The sequence below is a fragment of the Botryllus schlosseri genome, chromosome 4 (assembly GCF_051294905.1).
Source record: "Botryllus schlosseri isolate E-star chromosome 4, Bs_hap1, whole genome shotgun sequence".
Lineage (NCBI taxonomy): Eukaryota > Metazoa > Chordata > Ascidiacea > Stolidobranchia > Styelidae > Botryllus > Botryllus schlosseri.
In genome coordinates this window covers 293,180-316,331 of record NC_137239.1, presented here as the reverse complement: position 1 = coordinate 316,331, position 23,152 = coordinate 293,180, and the positions used below count along the sequence as shown (strand labels likewise).

Here is a 23,152-nt window from a genome sequence, read left to right as displayed (position 1 = left end):
TTTTCGCGCTTCGCGCTGGCTCACAATACAGTACAGTTGATTTCGTGACAAACGCGAACAACGTGATGGGGGGGGGGTCGTTTTATCACCCTATGGGAGCCCAAGACCCACGTTTTTGGGGGCCTGACGAGGTGCTGTTTCGTTCCTGCCAACGGGTATACGCCTGAAGATGTTTAATTATTAATGGAGTGGTCCTACCTTTTCAAACACACCTCACTCAGCTCCACCGGCAAATCTGATTACGTGAGCAGAGAGAAGATAAAATTTGATGACAATATAGGCAATTCCCGATCATACTGACCGATTCAATAATGAATTCTATAAATTTTTCCGCGCTTCGCGCGCTTAGGCGACAAAAGCTGACCCACCAAACAAACTCCAAATGATGATGATAAATAGCGGTAAACAGTGCATCGCCGGAGGGGGGTCTGGGGGCGAAGGCCCCCAGAAGTTAGGTCTATAACCCTATGGGGGGCCAAGACCAAAGTTTTTGGGGGGGGGCTGACGAAGTGCTGTTACGGCCCTGATTGGCGGTAGCCTAATTACTAATCCTAGACTAATAGGAAACAAACGAAACCAACGTAAAATGTACGAACATAACAGTCCTCCCCTGTAAGTTAGGAGTACAAGGTAGTTTACGTTGGCCGATAGAACTCAGTTTGTTTTCTAAGTCTAAGCTAGTGGTTCCCAACCTTTTTCGACTCATCGCCCCCCTTTGAAGATCCACACCGATCATCGCCCCCACAAATATTGGGAACCTAAAAACAGCACTTCGTCACCCCCCTAAAACGTTGGTCTTTGGCCCGATAGGGTGATAAACCACCTCAGACCCCTGTCAGCCAGTGTTTTTTTTTCGCTACATATCAGCTATACCCTATTTAATGTGCTGTCTGGTAAGTCACCGTATTTCGCCTAAACGCGCGAAGTGCCACAAATTTATATAATTCATGTTTGAATCGGTCAATATGGTCGGGAATTGCATATATAGGCCTATTGCTATCAATTTTTTCATCCTCTTTCTGCTCACGTGATCAGATTTACCGGTAGATCTGAGTGTGGTGTGTTGGAAAAGGTAGGACACCCCTAAATAATAATTAAACATCTTCGGGCGTAACTCGTGGGCAGGAACGAAACAGCACTTCGTCAGGAGTAGTAGATATAGGCCGATTATAGGCAGCCAATGAGCGATCGCCACGTGTCCAGCCACGCCCACTTTCAAATTTAAAAATGATATGAAAACACGCCTTCTCCTGGAGTCGAACCGAGAACCTCATGTCTTATAGACCACAACTGTAACCATTACACTACCGCGCTCGCTGAGAAATTCCGTCCGTACTGAACCTTTAAGGCCGAATGAAAACGGTTCCTCTCCCTGATTTGAACCGAGGACCCTATGACTTGTAGAACAGAACAGTAACCATTACACTATCGCGCTCGCTGCCAATCCCTGTCCGTATTGAAGGTTTTAAAAAAGGTTGTCTAATAAGGGGCAAGCATTGAAAACACATTTGTTATTGGCGCGACAATCACCATATATTTTTCGGGATATCCACATGATAATGGTCCCTATTGACCTCAGAAAAGGATTCAGGTCCATTTTCCGGCCTCAAGAAAGCTACCATTGAATTAGAGATGGCTACCGTACGCTTCCGAGCCCGCGCTCTCAATTGTTAGGCGAGGCGACGAGTGTACCAGTACCATTACAGACGTACAACGAACGATCAATGTAAGTGGCTCTGTAAATCATGAGCAATAATAAGCAACGAGTGTGCCATCAACATTATAGACGTACCAACGAGCATATTCAACTAGCATTGATGCTTTATCGATAGAGCGCAGTATGTGTAGCTGGATGCTAACCAATTCGCATTTAACAATGCGACCCGCGCACAATTATGTAGCCCGATTTTCGTTGAATATTGACGACCCCAATAAATCGAATGAGCTCTTTTCCGCAGACATCTATGACACAGCTGTCAGTCCAGTGGACACGAACTTGAGATTCCGTGGGGTTAAATTCCGCATCAAATAACATCAGAGCGCCTTTTCTCGCTTTCAGGATTTGGACTGATGCGTCCGGCCTATGTCGCAACACTAAAATATGTGGTAACACGAACCTGTGCACACGCACAGTTGTTATTTGTAGTGTCATCGTCGCCCGTCAATGCGATAAACTCCCAACGGCTGACACATTGGCCTTCAATCTAATACCAGCATAATTTTTGTAGGTCGAGAACAAGGGTAATTTAATTGCAACTAAAATGCCTGCGGCTTGTTTTGGCTCGAGTGTCGAATGCAACATATGAATCCATTCGCGTTACGCACTATAGCCTATTTAGGATGATGAGCCAAAACGCGTAGGCGAGGGCATGAAGATAATAACTAGCCTATATATTTAGAACAAATCAAGCATTGATTTCACGATAACGTATTCGTTATAACGTCATAAAAATTTAGCGAGTTTTATAAGCTGCTTATCCTCAATAACCAATTTGCGGAAATTAGTGAAGAAGTGGATTGTACAGATTCTTAGAACTGCACGACAATCTGGTTATAGATTTGCTGATGGTACCTGCTGCCAGCATCATAACTAAGCAACCTTTACTTACCCGTCAGCTAATGTCTTACTATGTAAAACATGCATTCTGCACGTTCTTCCGTATAGACGAACGTAATTTACCGATGTCCTAAATATTCAATTAATTCGGTTACTTTATGTGGCAGCTCATAATTTGAAATCAGCAACGACTTCATTACATTACAAGTCTTACAGTTTACGTTACTTCTTGCTCGTTTCTTTACTGCAAAAAGCATTTATATTCAACTCGTCGCATTTTAGATTGCTTCGAGTCGTGGCGGTAGTTATGAATAAGTTAATATTGTGCCTACTGCCCAGTGCACCTATAGATGCGGAATCTACTTAACACGCGCATGGATCGCTTATTTCAAATAAACCGCATAAAGTAATAAACGTGCTGGAGTTGTCAATCTAAAATCGCATTCATGATACGAAATAAGTCATTGTCATTTTGAATTTATGGGATGTTTATAAACTACCTTTGAAAATGCGCGGGCCCCGTAGTCAGGTTATTGCACCAGCAATAAAAAAATAACATAGTAAGTATATTCCGGGCGATAAAATATTATATATTTTTGAATACATTTCATCCATATCTACAAATATATCTTGATGCTATCGTGAGCCACTAAAATGTTGTCCGCCTGCGATCCGCTTACCGTAGTTTGCTCATCCCTGGTTTTAATCATAATCTTTCGAGTAAGTTCTGTTCTGTTGGTAGGCAAGCCCTACCAGAGTATATTTTGATAAAGACAGGAGTAAATCGTTCTCGAGCACCAGAGAATAAGGGTAATTTAATTGCAACTAAGGTGCCTGCGGCTTGTTTTGGCTCGAGGGTTGAATGCAACATATGGATCCATTCGCGTGACGCACTATAGCCTATTTAGGATGATGAGCCAAAACGCGTAGGCGAGGAAATGGAGATAATAACTAGCCTATATATTTAGAGCAAATCAAGTATTGAATTTATGATAACGTATTCGTTATAACGTCATAAACATTTAGCGAGTTTTATAAGCTGCTTATCCTCAATAGGCCTAACCACTTTGTGGAAACTAGTGAAGAAGTGGATTGTACGGATTCTTAGAACAGCACGAGAATCTGGTTATAGATTTGCTTATGGTACCTGCTGACAGCATCATAACCATGCGACCTTTACTTACCCGTCAGCTAATGTCTTACTATGTAAAACTTGCTTTCTGCACGTTCTTCCGTGAAGACGAACGTAAATTACTGATGTCCTAAATATTTAATTAATTCGGTTACTTTATCTGGCAGCTCATAATTTGAAATCAGCAACGACTTCATTACATTACAAGTCTTACATTTTACGTTACTTCTTGATCGTTTCTTTACTGCAAAAAGCGTTTATATTCAACTCGTCGCATTTTAGATTGCTTCGAGTCGTGGCGGTAGTTATGAATAAGTTAATATTGTGCCTACTGTCCAGTGCACCTATAGATGCGGAATCTACTTAACACGCGCATGGATCGCTTATTCCAAATAAATCGCTTAAAGTAATAAACGTGCTGGAGTTGTCAATCTAAAATCACATTCATGATACGAAATAAGTCATTGCCATTTTGAATTTATGATATTTTTATAAACTACCTTTGAAAATGCGTGCGCCCCGAAGTCAGGTCATTGCACCAGCAATAAAAAAAGGTAACATAGTAAGTTTAATCAGGTCGATAAAATATTATATATTTTTTGAATACATTTCGTCCATATCTACAAATATATCTTGATGCTATCGTTAGCCACTAAAATGTTGTCCGCATACGATCCGCTAACTGTAGTTGGCTCATCCCTGGTTTTAATCATAATCTTTCAAGTGAGTTCTGTTGGTAGGCAAGCCCTACCAGAGTATATTTTGATAAATGCCGGAGTAAATCGTTATCGAGCCCCTTTCGTTAGCAACTTCTTCAGTAACACAAAATGGGTGACCAATCGCGACCTCTCGAAATAAATGAACAGCATGCAACATGAACAGGACATGAAGCTACGATGTCCGATAATTCCTTTCAATTAAAGTAGAAGTATATAGCTATTTCCGACCGAGTAAAACGTTACTCGCCATTGCGCTGTCGATAGTAGTGAGAAATGACATTCGTTTACTTTCGATAAATCCAACATACGGGCTCATGTCGAGGGCAATTTTTAGAACTCTAATATCGCATAGCCTAACTTGCAATATTTTTCGATTTATTTAGTCATGTTTTCCTTGCAATAGCCATTCAGCATCGCGAAAATTCATAGTAGCCTACAATTTAGAATAAACTGCTACCTTTCATCAAGGTCGTTGAAAAAGTACTTATCAACATTTAACTATCATGACATAGTAAACTTCTACTCAAGTAAGAGAAGTAGCGATTGTAAGATGATTAGAAAATTAGTATTACGGACCCAGTTTTGCCTAAAACCTAAATAACAACACGTTATCTGATCCCTTCCGAATCGCGAGATTGAATATCCCTGAAAAATGAATAATATTCATAATATTCACATTGCTATACATGAAATTTGCTCTGACATTGGCCATAGTGACCATTTAGAATTGGATATTCAAGGAGTCGATATTTCTTCGATGCGCCTAGTGCACTAATTCGAGTGCTGAAATCCGAATCGACTATGTTTGCTATAATGATTCGAGTCGAGTTGTAAATTTTAATTAGCAAGCACTGAAATTACAGTAATATAGTTATATGACCGATGCGAAATTTGGTAGCCATTTCCCCGGAATAGTAATCAATCCGAAACATTATGATAAATAGATAATGTTGAAGAAACATAAAAATATCATCAATGGTGTATGTATTATGAAACTGGAAGTATTGTATTTGCGGTAGACCGCAATTAGTTCCCAATTCGTAATTTCAACCGCATTGGTAGTTTATTCATAAAAATAAATCAACAAATACTTTGATGCTAGTTTCAAAATAACGTAAATCTCTTAATGAATTTTCCTTGAATAGTAATTAATCCGAAACATTATCATGCAAGGTCTGGGAAACATAAAAATATCATTAATGTGGTATGTATAGTGAAACAGGCAATATTTTCTTTGCGGTTACCAGAGAATATGTTCTAATTCGTAATTTCAACCCCATCATCAGTGTCTCATAATAATGAATTAGCAAATCCTTGGATCCTAATTTTCAAAGTAGCTTAGCTTAGATATCTGAATGAGCTCTGACTCGCTGTTATCTTCAAACCATGGAATTATTACGAGTATCACCATCGGTCACTGAAGAAAAGGATGATATTATATCCGGGGCATATTCCTTGGCCAGGAATTTTATCATGTACGAACTAGACGGACCAAGCGTTAAAGCAAATACGAATGCGGAGACAACCTTACGGCGAGTTGGTGATGAAATGTTCGAGCGACATCGAACTGTCGTAAACGCAATCTCTAAACGTCTCCGATACAGTATTGTTGAAGTCGATGAAAAATATGAAGAATATTCTGCGGATGAGCGGATGTTTCTGATGATAGCTGATGAAATTTTTAAAGATACCCAAGAAAATTGGGGTCGGATTGTATCTGTGTTTGTGCTGGGTAGCATTGTTGCTCGCAAAAACGAGGAAGAGCATCACGGTGATAATATAGAAGGTATCATACAGTCAGTCGGGAATTACATCGGTAGAAGAAGACGAAAGTGGATAGGGGAAAATGGAGGATGGGTAAGCGATTTTGCATGCCCTGATAAGGATTTGGGAATTATCGTTTAGCTTGAGGTACTGTGTATCTGCTCTCGAGAGCCCATCCCATCTATCGATAATGAAACTTAGCTTGCACTTCACAATTCGGTTTTCAATTCACATTTTGTCATAAGGCATATAAATTTACAGACTAAGCGCTCCGAGCTTTGAATTACCTAGCAAGTACGGTGACTTTCCTCTGCAAGATTAGGAACCCTTACATTTTTTTCTTTGTTTCAGGACAGTTTTGTAAGATTTTTGGATAACGCAGCTTTCGATGATAGCAAAGTTTGGAAGAGGCTCATGTTTGCCGGAATTGGACTGACGTCTATTGCAATGGCGATAACAAGATCATGGATACTCCTTGGCCATACATCATGTAATATTTTTTAAATAATATATTTCTTCGCCGTTTCATTACATCAATTTTCACTGTAGGACGGATGCAGTTTCTTCTGAGATTACATGAAAGATTGATCCATAAAACCGTCTTTATCTGGAACATTTCTATTCTTCAAATTTATCCAGCTACGTAAGGGAATTGTTAGGTTACCTAGCAAACGCCGCAGGTCATATTTGACCCAATTCCGACCATAGTTGCGACAGGGAGTTATGAAAGCTCAAAATTATCCATCTTTCTATGCCAAATATCGTTGGTTCTCCACGACCAAATATCGTGTTCTATAAATATTGTGTATATGGAACAGATATAAATGTTGCTATTTTGTTGTTATTTACGAAGAATACTTTGCTCAGTAATTAATTTCACGGGGATTCTAAACTTCAATACATACAAGTGAGCCAAGTTACATTTACCTGGGTTAACCTGTAGTGTTATGTAATTACCAACAATTTTACCAAGACGTAGCGAACACGATAAGTAATATGAAGCAGTGATGAGCATCGGACGGACTCGGATGGCATTCGGACCGGATATTAGACGATTTTGTGGCAGTCGGATAGGACTCGGATATTATCACAAATATTTTTTCGGATATTGTCGGATAGTTGTAACTTTTGATAGGATATTTCCGGATAGTTGTAACCTTATGTGAGATTTGATTACAGGCCTATAGAAAGAAGTCATCAATTCAATAACCAAATACAGACAGCTGACACCTTGCGATATGACTGGTAGCAGTCTAAAAATGTTTGTCAAGAGTCCAAGATAATATAGATCAACTATTGCCACTACCATTCTAACCATTCAAGAATAGACAATACTATAAGATCAGCCATGTTATCAGATTTATTAGCTAAAACACATAAAGTATACCATACTTGCCAGTCCAACGATATATAATATGTGAACTGATAAAAGATGGTATGATTGGACATGAGCTCGCCTGACATGGTTATCATCAGTACGGTATTCTCGCAGAGCAGTGTCTGAAGTTCGCAAAATTGAAGGTATAGTTTCAACACCAGTCACAAAACTGCGTTTGCTTCTCGCCTTCACATGTAGTTTTTAACACAATAGGGCATACAATTTCTAGAATCCTCAAATTGTTGTTGTGGCAGTCTTCTGTAGATTAATATAGCGGTAAGTCAAATCCCTCTTTGCGTACTTGTAGCATTAATGATTTTCATGCTGCCACAGTAGCTGTATGATACCTTTTCGATCAACACTATACAGCGGTGCTTGTGCTATGGCACAATCTTTGGCTACCATGAGTCTTTCAGCAGTTCATGATCATAACGGAATATATCCTGATGACGTTCAACAATGTAATAACTCCATTCTGTGAGAAGGTATTCCCAGTGTGGACTTGGACTTCTTGTCAGCTTGGCACATCGAGTTAACAGCTATTCACACACTTGCAGCCCGGTCAACCAAATAAGAATATGCATACAAACATGTACAAGTAACTTTCTGGAGTCAGATAATTATATAGAAAATTATGTAAGAAGATATATAGATAAAATGTATGATAATTAATATAATGATTTATTGACGATACAGCAGCCTACCAGCCTCTTTGAAATCATTCAAGATACATGCATATCATACTAAGGCACACTAATAACATATAACAAGGCTATAAAATCCAGAAATCCTATATACCGTTACAACGAAAGCAAACCTACTCAACTGTCCTGCTTACTCTTCCCTTCCTTCAGCTGCTATACGGCCGTAAACCAAACTTTACGCTGATTGGTCGAGAGACAATGGCCATGCATACGACGCAGCAACGGAGGACGCTGCATTTACCTAAACTTATCGTCGGCACTACGATGTATTCCTATAGCCGTGTAGACTGTATAAAAACGACAAGATTACAGTCAAATGTTTATTTCTTTATCCATAATAAAATTAGGAAAGGAAATAAAATATTTAATAACATATACTGAAATATAATGCCGAAATACTGCTGTGTTTATGAATGCAGTGCCACCAATGACAATGAACTGGGGAAGAACAGACAGGAAGGCTTGGGAATGCAGAGTATAAGAAGGCAGGACTATTTGTGACATACATTTGGGCCTGAATTTGAAGCCAATAAGAGTGGTTTACTTGTAATTATCTATAGCAGCAGTCAAATATAAACTAATTTTCTGTGATTTCTGCTCACGTTCAAATTTCATGAGCTCATCGCATGTGCTGTTACGATACCTCAAGCACACCAGTGCGGATGAGGTCTGCTCAGCTAGAATCACTCTATCATGTGAAGCACCCAGATATCCATATGGAAAAAGAACAAGACCGATCTTTGCTACATTCACATGAGTGATGCTTAGTAGTCTTGAATGGCCCTTTCTTCGTGCAATAACCCCCACGATATTGAATACCTGTTCATACTGTACTGTCCGTGAAGTGATTTGAAAAGAGATGTTGCATATGGAGTAGGCTATCTGCTGTCTTGTTTCCCTCAAAGCACTCCAAAACCCTACCAAAACCCTAAGATTCAGGTGATGGATTTGAAGATTCCATTTCAAGACTACACGATGGCGATTCTAAATCATGATCACCCGATAACAATGTAAGATTTGCATGTGCAGCATCCGCAACATTGGAGGAAGACAGTTGACACGGCATGGAGTTCAGGGTCCGCCTCTTTGCAATGCGCATATCTTCTGCTTCACCACGGAGATTGCGACTGGGAATCGCACCTCTCTTTAGACGTGACTGTATTGGTGTATCTATAATGCACTAGCAGCAGAATCTTCCTTGCAAAAGTGGTGGGAGCAAATTATTATTATTATTATTATTGTACACAACAGTGGTGCTTTTAGTCTGTTTAAGGCTTTGTGCTCCACGACATGACAGTATTTGAACTGATCAATGCATTTAATGCATTTACGCGATTCATCGGGTCAATAGCTGCCGACTTGTATCTTGGCTCACTGTGATTTCTGGGCTTTTTAAGTCACTGCAACTGCAGTGAGGTCGGCGATGAGGAGCAAATGAAGCTTCTGGAAGTAGGATTGAAATCCTGTCTTCTTACTCTGCATTCCCAAGCCTTCCTGGCCTTTGCGTTGGAAGGAAATGAATGGAAAAATCTGTTCTTCCCCAGTTCATTGCCATTGGTAGCACTGCATTATATACTCAGCAGTATTTCGGCATTTTATTTTAGTATACGTTACTAAATTTTTAATTTTCTTTCCTAATTTTAATATTGATGACGAAATAAACATTTAACTGTAATCTTGTCGTTTTTATACAGTCTAGACGGCTATAGGAATACATCGTAGTGCCAACTAGGCTTAGGTAAATGCAGCGTCCTCCGTTGCTGCGTCGTATCCATGGCCATTGTCTCTCGACCAATCAGCGTAAAGTTTGGTTTACGGCCGTATATTTTCTCCAATATGATTGACGGAATCAATCATCCAGAACCACTGAGCCATACAAGAAAAAGCTGTTAGTTTTTTTGTCAAGCAATGGTCTGTTTAAGTAAATTTGATTTCAGTTGAAGAATTGTGAAAAAAGAATTTGGCGTGATTATGGTGCTTTTCCATATGATTTCAACGAGAGACCATGTAAACAGTTTGAAAGTCAACGCCAAGGAGCGTTGATCAGTACGTTAGTGATGCGTCATATCTCTTGAGTGAAGCTCCATCAACTAGTGCATAATGTGCATTGCATTATTTGAAGACCTTGAATGTTGTCAAACTCCTCGTCTGAGTGTCGATTTGAGCTATGATTCCGTACTGTCGGAGTTTCGTTTCTCAATTATAATGGATTGAAGAAAGTCGACGTCTTGAGAGATAGCACAGCCAGAGTGGAGTGCAGAGAGATTGCATCCGGATTTATGGGACACTGGCTCTGCTGAATGCTATAATGTCTATGTTCAAGTGAAACACCACACGTTATCAAGTGGCACAATGAATCTTACAAACCATATCCAAAAGGGTAAGGATACAGCACAGTTGAAGATGAGTTTCTTCTGGTCCAATAAACAAGTCGACAAGACAACTACTAACCAGCTACTGGAGAGGAAATTTGGACAGATTGTGGGACATTCAGGAATCAGGATGGTGCTATTATTCACATTTTGTGTGACACGACTATAAGCGTCATGCTCGATGCTTTGAACTGATTGACCAAAGGTATTATGAGCATCAGCAAGTTGCTACTAAACAGGCCTTCACGCCTTCCAGCACTTGTGGGCAAAATGTGCCTTATCTGCATCTAATATTGACCATCTCCCGATTGTGAAATTCCATGGTCCCAACTTGCTACTATTACTTCTTGATATATATTGGGTGATATGGTTAAATGCCTGATTGTTACATATGGCCATGGCCTAATAATCTTTGTCATTTTACATTTGCTTTTGATCGAGATACCACTTTCATTCGCACACTTACTTCAAATTAGTAGCGTTGTTTCTTTGCGGTAACTTTCCTATAAATGAAATTCCAATTTTTGTTCATTCCATAGATACAATTCGTGATCTTCTAGTGCAGAACTGTAACTAAGCTCAGCTTTACAATTGATATTCTGCGATATCATTATTCGATAAGGATTTTTCGGATTCTTGGAGGAGATTTCCGGATAAATTCGGATAGTTGGATGAGATTATCCGGAGTCGGACGGATAGTTCCGCAGACACCAAAACTGTTGGACGGATTCGGATTCTCAAAATCCAACATCCGCTCATCACTGATATGAAGTGAAGGAATAAGGGGGCCAAATCCCAATGTATAGATGCATATTTATGCGGAAATATCGTCTTACCGGACGAATGCAATTGTTTCCCTAAAGTGTTCCTGTCTACGCCATTCAAGCGCGGTAAGATCGGTTTGTGTTGGCGACATTCAGGATGATATTTCACGAAGCTCTGAATGGTAGTCACATATTCCTCGTCGATTCTTGTTCTATCGCTGTCACTGAGGTCGAATACCTTTAGCTGTTCATTGAATAATTGATTATTAGGCGGTTTAGATCAATTTCATAAACGAAATCTGAACTACATTGCTTTATTGAGAACCACGAGAGAGCAGGAAATAACTTACTGTAGCGCATCGCTTCCCCATCTCTTCGGTAAAATTCCTGATTTGCAATGAAAGCATCTTGCAATTACTCAGGTTGAATTCTTCAACGCGGGTTTTATGCAGGATTTCAGTTACTGTTTTGTAGCAGGAGGAAATGTCAGGATTTCTACTCAAATCCAGCGAATGCAGCTTAAACACAGTGTGATGTTCAAATATTTTACGACGCTACAAACAGCTCAGTTGCTGTAACAATGATATTTATCGACGGCAGAGCAATAATATCAATTTCTGCGCCTCATCGTAAAACTGGTGTAATACAGAAATTGATAAACGTCGATAGGATTTGAAGAAACTGCCGAAACTACCATTAATATGAATCAGACAATTATAACTGATGTCGAGATATTGGCGCTAAACGAATATGGGAAACTGACAATTTACGACCAGAATTAATCGGCGATGAAGACAAACATTACAAACTTATAACAGAGAAATGTTGATTAGCCAGTCACGTTATAATAGATTAGCGAAATGTCCTGAGATTAAAATAGCATTTCCGTGATTCCTCTCAAATGGACTCTTTGCAACCAGTCATAAAGAATATGACTATTGACATTACTACATTACTCACTACATTACTCAACATAAGGAATTTCAACTTGATCATGATCCATAAGTATTGATTGATGATACATCCTCTTATCACCTGTAGCATATGTGAATTATCGTGAATTCATGATCAGAAAATAAAATTATTATTCATTCTAATCAACATCCAATGTGTTTTGGTGTTGGACGATTTCAATATTTCGATAAGTCGGATAAAATGATGATACGTGGCATATATACTCAAGCAAGAAACTGCTCCAGTACCAACACCTCCACGTATATGCCAATAACATAAGACTGAATCATGCTAGTTTGCAGAGTTTAGTCAACCATTGTACAGTTTATGCGCTATGAGAATATCGAGTTAATCCAATTACATCATCATAAAGTTTATCCAAGAGTCATAACTATATTATTTTCCAGTATTGTATGGACTAAATTATCAGAAATAAACATCCAAAAAGTTTAAGCTTTGGTTTTTACTTTATAAGAATAATTTATATACTTTATGATAATCATGGTAGGGTACTTGTAATAACGAAGGTGTTTTTTAGCAACAAGCTATCATTAATTTCATCAATGACACAAGCTAATTGATAAATTTTGAAATTGACTGTAAGATATTAAGCTAATCGTCAGAGTCGACGGCAATAAAACTATTTTACTTGAGTAATATTTATCGCTACATAAATATCGTTACGCCTTCGGTACGATGTAAATAGTTGTCTCGTGCGGCATCCGTTGCGTGTCGTCACCCTTCGTACACCGTCGAGGAATAGGCTACCCGGCTCCGTTGACTTGTGACTATTTGTCGTAGACTTAAGTTGTGATATTGTAAGTTTCGAGGTTCTAAGATGGGTCCGTTCTGGTAAAAAGGAGTCCGCGAATACAATAAAGAGACAATCCTGAGGATGCCGCCCGCCTCTATTTAATCCCTATTATTGGCCCCGAACCCAGAGCGGGGCGGGCGGCATCCTCAGGATTGTCTCTTTATTGTATTCGCGGACTCCTTTTTACCAGAACGGACCCATCTTAGAACCTCGAAACTTACAATATCACAACTTAAGTCTACGACAAATAGTCACAAGTCAACGGAGCCGGGTAGCCTATTCCTCGACGGTGTACGAAGGGTGACGACACGCAACGGATGCCGCACGAGACAACTATTTACATCGTACCGAAGGCGTAACGATATTTATGTAGCGATAAATATTACTCAAGTAAAATAGTTTTATTGCCGTCGACTCTGACGATTAGCTTAATATCTTACAGTCAATTTCAAAATTTATCAATTAGCTTGTGTCATTGATGAAATTAATGATAGCTTGTTGCTAAAAAACACCTTCGTTATTACAAGTACCCTACCATGATTATCATAAAGTATATAAATTATTCTTATAAAGTAAAAACCAAAGCTTAAACTTTTTGGATGTTTATTTCTGATAATTTAGTCCATACAATACTGGAAAATAATATAGTTATGACTCTTGGATAAACTTTATGATGATGTAATTGGATTAACTCGATATTCTCATAGCGCATAAACTGTACAATGGTTGACTAAACTCTGCAAACTAGCATGATTCAGTCTTATGTTATTGGCATATACGTGGAGGTGTTGGTACTGGAGCAGTTTCTTGCTTGAGTATATATGCCACGTATCATCATTTTATCCGACTTATCGAAATATTGAAATCGTCCAACACCAAAACACATTGGATGTTGATTAGAATGAATAATAATTTTATTTTCTGATCATGAATTCACGATAATTCACATATGCTACAGGTGATAAGAGGATGTATCATCAATCAATACTTATGGATCATGATCAAGTTGAAATTCCTTATGTTGAGTAATGTAGTGAGTAATGTAGTAATGTCAATAGTCATATTCTTTATGACTGGTTGCAAAGAGTCCATTTAAGAGGAATCACGGAAATGCTATTTTAATCTCAGGACATTTCGCTAATCTATTATAACGTGACTGGCTAATCAACATTTCTCTGTTATAAGTTTGTAATGTTTGTCTTCATCGCCGATTAATTCTGGTCGTAAATTGTCAGTTTCCCATATTCGTTTAGCGCCAATATCTCGACATCAGTTATAATTGTCTGATTCATATTAATGGTAGTTTCGGCAGTTTCTTCAAATCCTATCGACGTTTATCAATTTCTGTATTACACCAGTTTTACGATGAGGCGCAGAAATTGATATTATTGCTCTGCCGTCGATAAATATCATTGTTACAGCAACTGAGCTGTTTGTAGCGTCGTAAAATATTTGAACATCACACTGTGTTTAAGCTGCATTCGCTGGATTTGAGTAGAAATCCTGACATTTCCTCCTGCTACAAAACAGTAACTGAAATCCTGCATAAAACCCGCGTTGAAGAATTCAACCTGAGTAATTGCAAGATGCTTTCATTGCAAATCAGGAATTTTACCGAAGAGATGGGGAAGCGATGCGCTACAGTAAGTTATTTCCTGCTCTCTCGTGGTTCTCAATAAAGCAATGTAGTTCAGATTTCGTTTATGAAATTGATCTAAACCGCCAAATAATCAATTATTCAATGAACAGCTAAAGGTATTCGACCTCAGTGACAGCGATAGAACAAGAATCGACGAGGAATATGTGACTACCATTCAGAGCTTCGTGAAATATCATCCTGAATGTCGCCAACACAAACCGATCTTACCGCGCTTGAATGGCGTAGACAGGAACACTTTAAGGAAACAATTGCATTCGTCCGGTAAGACGATATTTCCGCATAAATATGCATCTATACATTGGGATTTGGCCCCCTTATTCCTTCACTTCATATTACTTATCGTGTTCGCTACGTCTTGGTAAAATTGTTGGTAATTACATAACACTACAGGTTAACCCAGGTAAATGTAACTTGGCTCACTTGTATGTATTGAAGTTTAGAATCCCCGTGAAATTAATTACTGAGCAAAGTATTCTTCGTAAATAACAACAAAATAGCCACATTTATATCTGTTCCATATACACAATATTTATAGAACACTATATTTGGTCGTGGAGAACCAACGATATTTGGCATAGAAAGATGGATAATTTTGAGCTTTCATAACTCCCTGTCGCAACTATGGTCGGAATTGGGTCAAATATGACCTGCGGCGTTTGCTAGGTAACCTAACAATTCCCTTACGTAGCTGGATAAATTTGAAGAATAGAAATGTTCCAGATAAAGACGGTTTTATGGATCAATCTTTCATGTAATCTCAGAAGAAACTGCATCCGTCCTACAGTGAAAATTGATGTAATGAAACGGCGAAGAAATATATTATTTAAAAAATATTACATGATGTATGGCCAAGGAGTATCCATGATCTTGTTATCGCCATTGCAATAGACGTCAGTCCAATTCCGGCAAACATGAGCCTCTTCCAAACTTTGCTATCATCGAAAGCTGCGTTATCCAAAAATCTTACAAAACTGTCCTGAAACAAAGAAAAAAATGTAAGGGTTCCTAATCTTGCAGAGGAAAGTCACCGTACTTGCTAGGTAATTCAAAGCTCGGAGCGCTTAGTCTGTAAATTTATATGCCTTATGACAAAATGTGAATTGAAAACCGAATTGTGAAGTGCAAGCTAAGTTTCATTATCGATAGATGGGATGGGCTCTCGAGAGCAGATACACAGTACCTCAAGCTAAACGATAATTCCCAAATCCTTATCAGGGCATGCAAAATCGCTTACCCATCCTCCATTTTCCCCTATCCACTTTCGTCTTCTTCTACCGATGTAATTCCCGACTGACTGTATGATACCTTCTATATTATCACCGTGATGCTCTTCCTCGTTTTTGCGAGCAACAATGCTACCCAGCACAAACACAGATACAATCCGACCCCAATTTTCTTGGGTATCTTTAAAAATTTCATCAGCTATCATCAGAAACATCCGCTCATCCGCAGAATATTCTTCATATTTTTCATCGACTTCAACAATACTGTATCGGAGACGTTTAGAGATTGCGTTTACGACAGTTCGATGTCGCTCGAACATTTCATCACCAACTCGCCGTAAGGTTGTCTCCGCATTCGTATTTGCTTTAACGCTTGGTCCGTCTAGTTCGTACATGATAAAATTCCTGGCCAAGGAATATGCCCCGGATATAATATCATCCTTTTCTTCAGTGACCGATGGTGATACTCGTAATAATTCCATGGTTTGAAGATAACAGCGAGTCAGAGCTCATTCAGATATCTAAGCTAAGCTACTTTGAAAATTAGGATCCAAGGATTTGCTAATTCATTATTATGAGACACTGATGATGGGGTTGAAATTACGAATTAGAACATATTCTCTGGTAACCGCAAAGAAAATATTGCCTGTTTCACTATACATACCACATTAATGATATTTTTATGTTTCCCAGACCTTGCATGATAATGTTTCGGATTAATTACTATTCAAGGAAAATTCATTAAGAGATTTACGTTATTTTGAAACTAGCATCAAAGTATTTGTTGATTTATTTTTATGAATAAACTACCAATGCGGTTGAAATTACGAATTGGGAACTAATTGCGGTCTACCGCAAATACAATACTTCCAGTTTCATAATACATACACCATTGATGATATTTTTATGTTTCTTCAACATTATCTATTTATCATAATGTTTCGGATTGATTACTATTCCGGGGAAATGGCTACCAAATTTCGCATCGGTCATATAACTATATTACTGTAATTTCAGTGCTTGCTAATTAAAATTTACAACTCGACTCGAATCATTATAGCAAACATAGTCGATTCGGATTTCAGCACTCGAATTAGTGCACTAGGCGCATCGAAGAAATATCGACTCCTTGAATATCCAATTCTAAATGGTCACTATGGCCAATGTCAGAGCAAATTTCATGTATAGCAATGTGGATATTATGAATATTATTCATTTTTCAGGGATATTCAATCTCGCGATTCGGAAGGGATCAGATAACGTGTTGTTATTTAGGTTTTAGGCAAAACTGGGTCCGTAATACTAATTTTCTAATCATCTTACAATCGCTACTTCTCTTACTTGAGTAGAAGTTTACTATGTCATGATAGTTAAATGTTGATAAGTACTTTTTCAACGACCTTGATGAAAGGTAGCAGTTTATTCTAAATTGTAGGCTACTATGAATTTTCGCGATGCTGAATGGCTATTGCAAGGAAAACATGACTAAATAAATCGAAAAATATTGCAAGTTAGGCTATGCGATATTAGAGTTCTAAAAATTGCCCTCGACATGAGCCCGTATGTTGGATTTATCGAAAGTAAACGAATGTCATTTCTCACTACTATCGACAGCGCAATGGCGAGTAACGTTTTACTCGGTCGGAAATAGCTATATACTTCTACTTTAATTGAAAGGAATTATCGGACATCGTAGCTTCATGTCCTGTTCATGTTGCATGCTGTTCATTTATTTCGAGAGGTCGCGATTGGTCACCCATTTTGTGTTACTGAAGAAGTTGCTAACGAAAGGGGCTCGATAACGATTTACTCCGGCATTTATCAAAATATACTCTGGTAGGGCTTGCCTACCAACAGAACTCACTTGAAAGATTATGATTAAAACCAGGGATGAGCCAACTACAGTTAGCGGATCGTATGCGGACAACATTTTAGTGGCTCACGATAGCATCAAGATATATTTGTAGATATGGACGAAATGTATTCAAAAAATATATAATATTTTATCGACCTGATTAAACTTACTATGTTACTTTTTTTTATTGCTGGTGCAATGACCTGACTTCGGGGCGCACGCATTTTCAAAGGTAGTTTATAAAAATATCATAAATTCAAAATGGCAATGACTTATTTCGTATCATGAATGTGATTTTAGATTGACAACTCCAGCACGTTTATTACTTTAAGCGATTTATTTGGAATAAGCGATCCATGCGCGTGTTAAGTAGATTCCGCATCTATAGGTGCACTGGACAGTAGGCACAATATTAACTTATTCATAACTACCGCCACGACTCGAAGCAATCTAAAATGCGACGAGTTGAATATAAACGCTTTTTGCAGTAAAGAAACGATCAAGAAGTAACGTAAAATGTAAGACTTGTAATGTAATGAAGTCGTTGCTGATTTCAAATTATGAGCTGCCAGATAAAGTAACCGAATTAATTAAATATTTAGGACATCAGTAAATTACGTTCGTCTTCACGGAAGAACGTGCAGAAAGCAAGTTTTACATAGTAAGACATTAGCTGACGGGTAAGTAAAGGTCGCATGGTTATGATGCTGTCAGCAGGTACCATAAGCAAATCTATAACCAGATTCTCGTGCTGTTCTAAGAATCCGTACAATCCACTTCTTCACTAGTTTCCACAAAGTGGTTAGGCCTATTGAGGATAAGCAGCTTATAAAACTCGCTAAATGTTTATGACGTTATAACGAATACGTTATCATAAATTCAATACTTGATTTGCTCTAAATATATAGGCTAGTTATTATCTCCATTTCCTCGCCTACGCGTTTTGGCTCATCATCCTAAATAGGCTATAGTGCGTCACGCGAATGGATCCATATGTTGCATTCAACCCTCGAGCCAAAACAAGCCGCAGGCACCTTAGTTGCAATTAAATTACCCTTATTCTCTGGTGCTCGAGAACGATTTACTCCTGTCTTTATCAAAATATACTCTGGTAGGGCTTGCCTACCAACAGAACAGAACTTACTCGAAAGATTATGATTAAAACCAGGGATGAGCAAACTACGGTAAGCGGATCGCATGCGGACAACATTTTAGTGGCTCACGATAGCATCAAGATATATTTGTAGATATGGATGAAATGTATTCAAAAATATATGATATTTTATCGCCCGGAATATACTTACTATGTTATTTTTTTATTGCTGGTGCAATAACCTGACTACGGGGCCCGCGCATTTTCAAAGGTAGTTTATAAACATCCCATAAATTCAAAATGACAATGACTTATTTCGTATCATGAATGCGATTTTAGATTGACAACTCCAGCACGTTTATTACTTTATGCGGTTTATTTGAAATAAGCGATCCATGCGCGTGTTAAGTAGATTCCGCATCTATAGGTGCACTGGGCAGTAGGCACAATATTAACTTATTCATAACTACCGCCACGACTCGAAGCAATCTAAAATGCGACGAGTTGAATATAAATGCTTTTTGCAGTAAAGAAACGAGCAAGAAGTAACGTAAACTGTAAGACTTGTAATGTAATGAAGTCGTTGCTGATTTCAAATTATGAGCTGCCACATAAAGTAACCGAATTAATTGAATATTTAGGACATCGGTAAATTACGTTCGTCTATACGGAAGAACGTGCAGAATGCATGTTTTACATAGTAAGACATTAGCTGACGGGTAAGTAAAGGTTGCTTAGTTATGATGCTGGCAGCAGGTACCATCAGCAAATCTATAACCAGATTGTCGTGCAGTTCTAAGAATCTGTACAATCCACTTCTTCACTAATTTCCGCAAATTGGTTATTGAGGATAAGCAGCTTATAAAACTCGCTAAATTTTTATGACGTTATAACGAATACGTTATCGTGAAATCAATGCTTGATTTGTTCTAAATATATAGGCTAGTTATTATCTTCATGCCCTCGCCTACGCGTTTTGGCTCATCATCCTAAATAGGCTATAGTGCGTAACGCGAATGGATTCATATGTTGCATTCGACACTCGAGCCAAAACAAGCCGCAGGCATTTTAGTTGCAATTAAATTACCCTTGTTCTCGACCTACAAAAATTATGCTGGTATTAGATTGAAGGCCAATGTGTCAGCCGTTGGGAGTTTATCGCATTGACGGGCGACGATGACACTACAAATAACAACTGTGCGTGTGCACAGGTTCGTGTTACCACATATTTTAGTGTTGCGACATAGGCCGGACGCATCAGTCCAAATCCTGAAAGCGAGAAAAGGCGCTCTGATGTTATTTGATGCGGAATTTAACCCCACGGAATCTCAAGTTCGTGTCCACTGGACTGACAGCTGTGTCATAGATGTCTGCGGAAAAGAGCTCATTCGATTTATTGGGGTCGTCAATATTCAACGAAAATCGGGCTACATAATTGTGCGCGGGTCGCATTGTTAAATGCGAATTGGTTAGCATCCAGCTACACATACTGCGCTCTATCGATAAAGCATCAATGCTAGTTGAATATGCTCGTTGGTACGTCTATAATGTTGATGGCACACTCGTTGCTTATTATTGCTCATGATTTACAGAGCCACTTACATTGATCGTTCGTTGTACGTCTGTAATGGTACTGGTACACTCGTCGCCTCGCCTAACAATTGAGAGCGCGGGCTCGGAAGCGTACGGTAGCCATCTCTAATTCAATGGTAGCTTTCTTGAGGCCGGAAAATGGACCTGAATCCTTTTCTGAGGTCAATAGGGACCATTATCATGTGGATATCCCGAAAAATATATGGTGATTGTCGCGCCAATAACAAATGTGTTTTCAATGCTTGCCCCTTATTAGACAACCTTTTTTAAAACCTTCAATACGGACAGGGATTGGCAGCGAGCGCGATAGTGTAATGGTTACTGTTCTGTTCTACAAGTCATAGGGTCCTCGGTTCAAATCAGGGAGAGGAACCGTTTTCATTCGGCCTTAAAGGTTCAGTACGGACGGAATTTCTCAGCGAGCGCGGTAGTGTAATGGTTACAGTTGTGGTCTATAAGACATGAGGTTCTCGGTTCGACTCCAGGAGAAGGCGTGTTTTCATATCTGAGTCGTGAGGTCCTCGGTTCAATTCTCGGCGAGTAACCGTTCTCATAATCCACTGAAACAAAAAAATTGAAAAAAAAATACGCGGGAATATTTAAATTTGAAAGTGGGCGTGGCTGGACACGTGGCGATCGCTCATTGGCTGCCTATAATCGGCCTATATCTACTACTGTCAGGCCCCCAAAAACCTTGGTCTTGGGCTCCCATATAGGGTGATAAACCGACTCCCATCACGTTGTTCGCTTTGCCACGAAATTAGGCGGAATCGTTGTTATATTGACTTCGTTACAATGATGCTATCTCGTGACCTCCTATATCTGGTATGTCAGCAGATATGGAAATCGTCAAAAGGTATCAAACTAAAAGACGCACTTGATTAGAAATTGGTATTTCTTAACTGGCAAATATATTTTTCTTTGCGGGATGGCATTTGTCCTGATGGGGTTAAGGTCGCCAGGACAGGAACATTCGACGCCTGCCATTGAGGCACATATGGACAATTAAACATATATGTATAAGTATACATATCGAAGTTTTCGGTCAGCACAAGGGCATTCCTTTTCGGCCAAGATCTTCTCGCTGCTGATCGTTCTGGCACACTTCTCGGAGTCGCATGTTACATGACCTCTAACTTCATATGTCTTGGTGCGTCGTGGCGCAGTAATGGCCGACGCCGAAGTCTCCCATTTCCATAAATCATGAGTATTTATGTTGGGGGACGGGCACCCCAAAGTCAAAATATATGAAAATATAAAATCGCGCGCAGCGCGAAAATTTTTGGAATAAGTTGCATGAATTTCTAAAAAATTACACCACAATTTTTGTCAATTCACGATATATTTTTGCCCCCAATTGGGGGTTTGGGGTGCGGTAATTACGGTCCCGACTCCAATATAGCCGTCTTAACGCGCCATCGCCCCCTATCGCCCCCTTCGTTATTTTCGCCCCCCTAGACCGCCAAATCGCCCCCTGGGGGGCGATATCGCCCACGTTGGGAACCACTGGTCTAAGCGGATAACGTCTGCCCGACGTTCGAGCAGGACTAGCTACAAGACGTTGTGCCCTATTCCTGACCAATGGCTGCTCAACTTGTGGTTGCCGAGGTTGAACAACTTCCTGTGTGGCTGTATTATTGCCAGCTGAAATCAAGCGTGGTTGGAGTTGGTTCTTATGCCTTCTCCAATACCCATGATCTGTTTTTACAGTATTTCCGTCACCACGCCAGCAACCCACTTTGGTCCGCCTCGGTAACTGCGAGCGTAAACTGAGGAACCAATCTCGAAATGAGTGACTGATTGTCTAGGCCTAACGGGTTTCAATTTTCCGAAGTGGAAGGGGGAGGACAAACTTAACAAATCACGCGGCTGCCGACCATGCAAAATCTCGGCAGGCGTTTTCCAGTCCATCCCCGGGTGCGGTACACATCGGTAAGTAGCGAGAAGTGTTTGGAGCGCGAAGTTGAGATCTTTTCCCCCGTTGCAATTTTTCATCAATCCTGCTTTTAGAGTCTGGACGAAACGCTCCGCTTCCCCGTTCGAGGCAGGGTGAAAAAACGTTGATTCGATATGGCTGATTGCCAAATTAGAACAAAACGTATCGAATTCATTCGATGTGAATTGCGGCCCGCCATCCGTGACAATTGTTATGGGCAAGCCTTCCATAGAAAAGACTTCCCTCAAAGCGTTGACTACACACAAGGTTGTGGTAGAACCGATATTCATTACCTTAACGAAAGGATATTTCGAATGCGCATCGACGATGACAAGAAACATTTTAATGTTTATTGGACCTGCGGATTCCAAGTGAATTCGTTCAAAGCTTTCAGACAATAGGATCACACAAAGTATAGTGTCATAGTCAAGCTTTCTATTTTTAATCACTGATGATGTATCCATTCTTAAATGGGGAATTCGTTCACCACTTGCATAAGCGCCTTTGCTTTTCCTCGATGAAAGCACGGCATGTAGGCTACAGCCGCTTCGTTCACAATAAAGCAGTCATGCTGTAAAAGGTTTTGTGAAGCAGGTGTTGTTTGTTCATCTTAACGGCTTTCCTGTAAGCTTCT

The 23,152-nt window shown here is 39.4% G+C and overlaps 1 protein-coding gene and 3 long non-coding RNA genes across 9 annotated transcripts in view; 1 reads left to right on the top strand and 3 right to left on the bottom strand.

Moving 5' to 3' along the window:
* Nucleotides 1-23,122, bottom strand: LOC145437873 (uncharacterized). The gene is made up of 2 exons (XR_013914763.1): nucleotides 21,255-23,122; nucleotides 1-1,138 (listed from the first exon to the last, which is right to left on the bottom strand). It is a non-coding gene; the product is annotated as an uncharacterized LOC145437873 (long non-coding RNA).
* LOC145437836 (sushi, von Willebrand factor type A, EGF and pentraxin domain-containing protein 1-like) overlaps nucleotides 1-23,152 on the bottom strand; it is a 132,890-nt gene that overhangs the window by 55,371 nt on the left and 54,367 nt on the right. The gene's annotated exons all lie outside the window — the stretch shown is intronic.
* Nucleotides 6,138-16,110, top strand: LOC145437872 (uncharacterized). Its single transcript, XR_013914762.1, has 2 exons — nucleotides 6,138-6,265; nucleotides 16,005-16,110. It is a non-coding gene; the product is annotated as an uncharacterized LOC145437872 (long non-coding RNA).
* On the bottom strand, nucleotides 6,208-16,180 carry LOC145437870 (uncharacterized). The gene is made up of 2 exons (XR_013914760.1): nucleotides 16,053-16,180; nucleotides 6,208-6,313 (listed from the first exon to the last, which is right to left on the bottom strand). It is a non-coding gene; the product is annotated as an uncharacterized LOC145437870 (long non-coding RNA).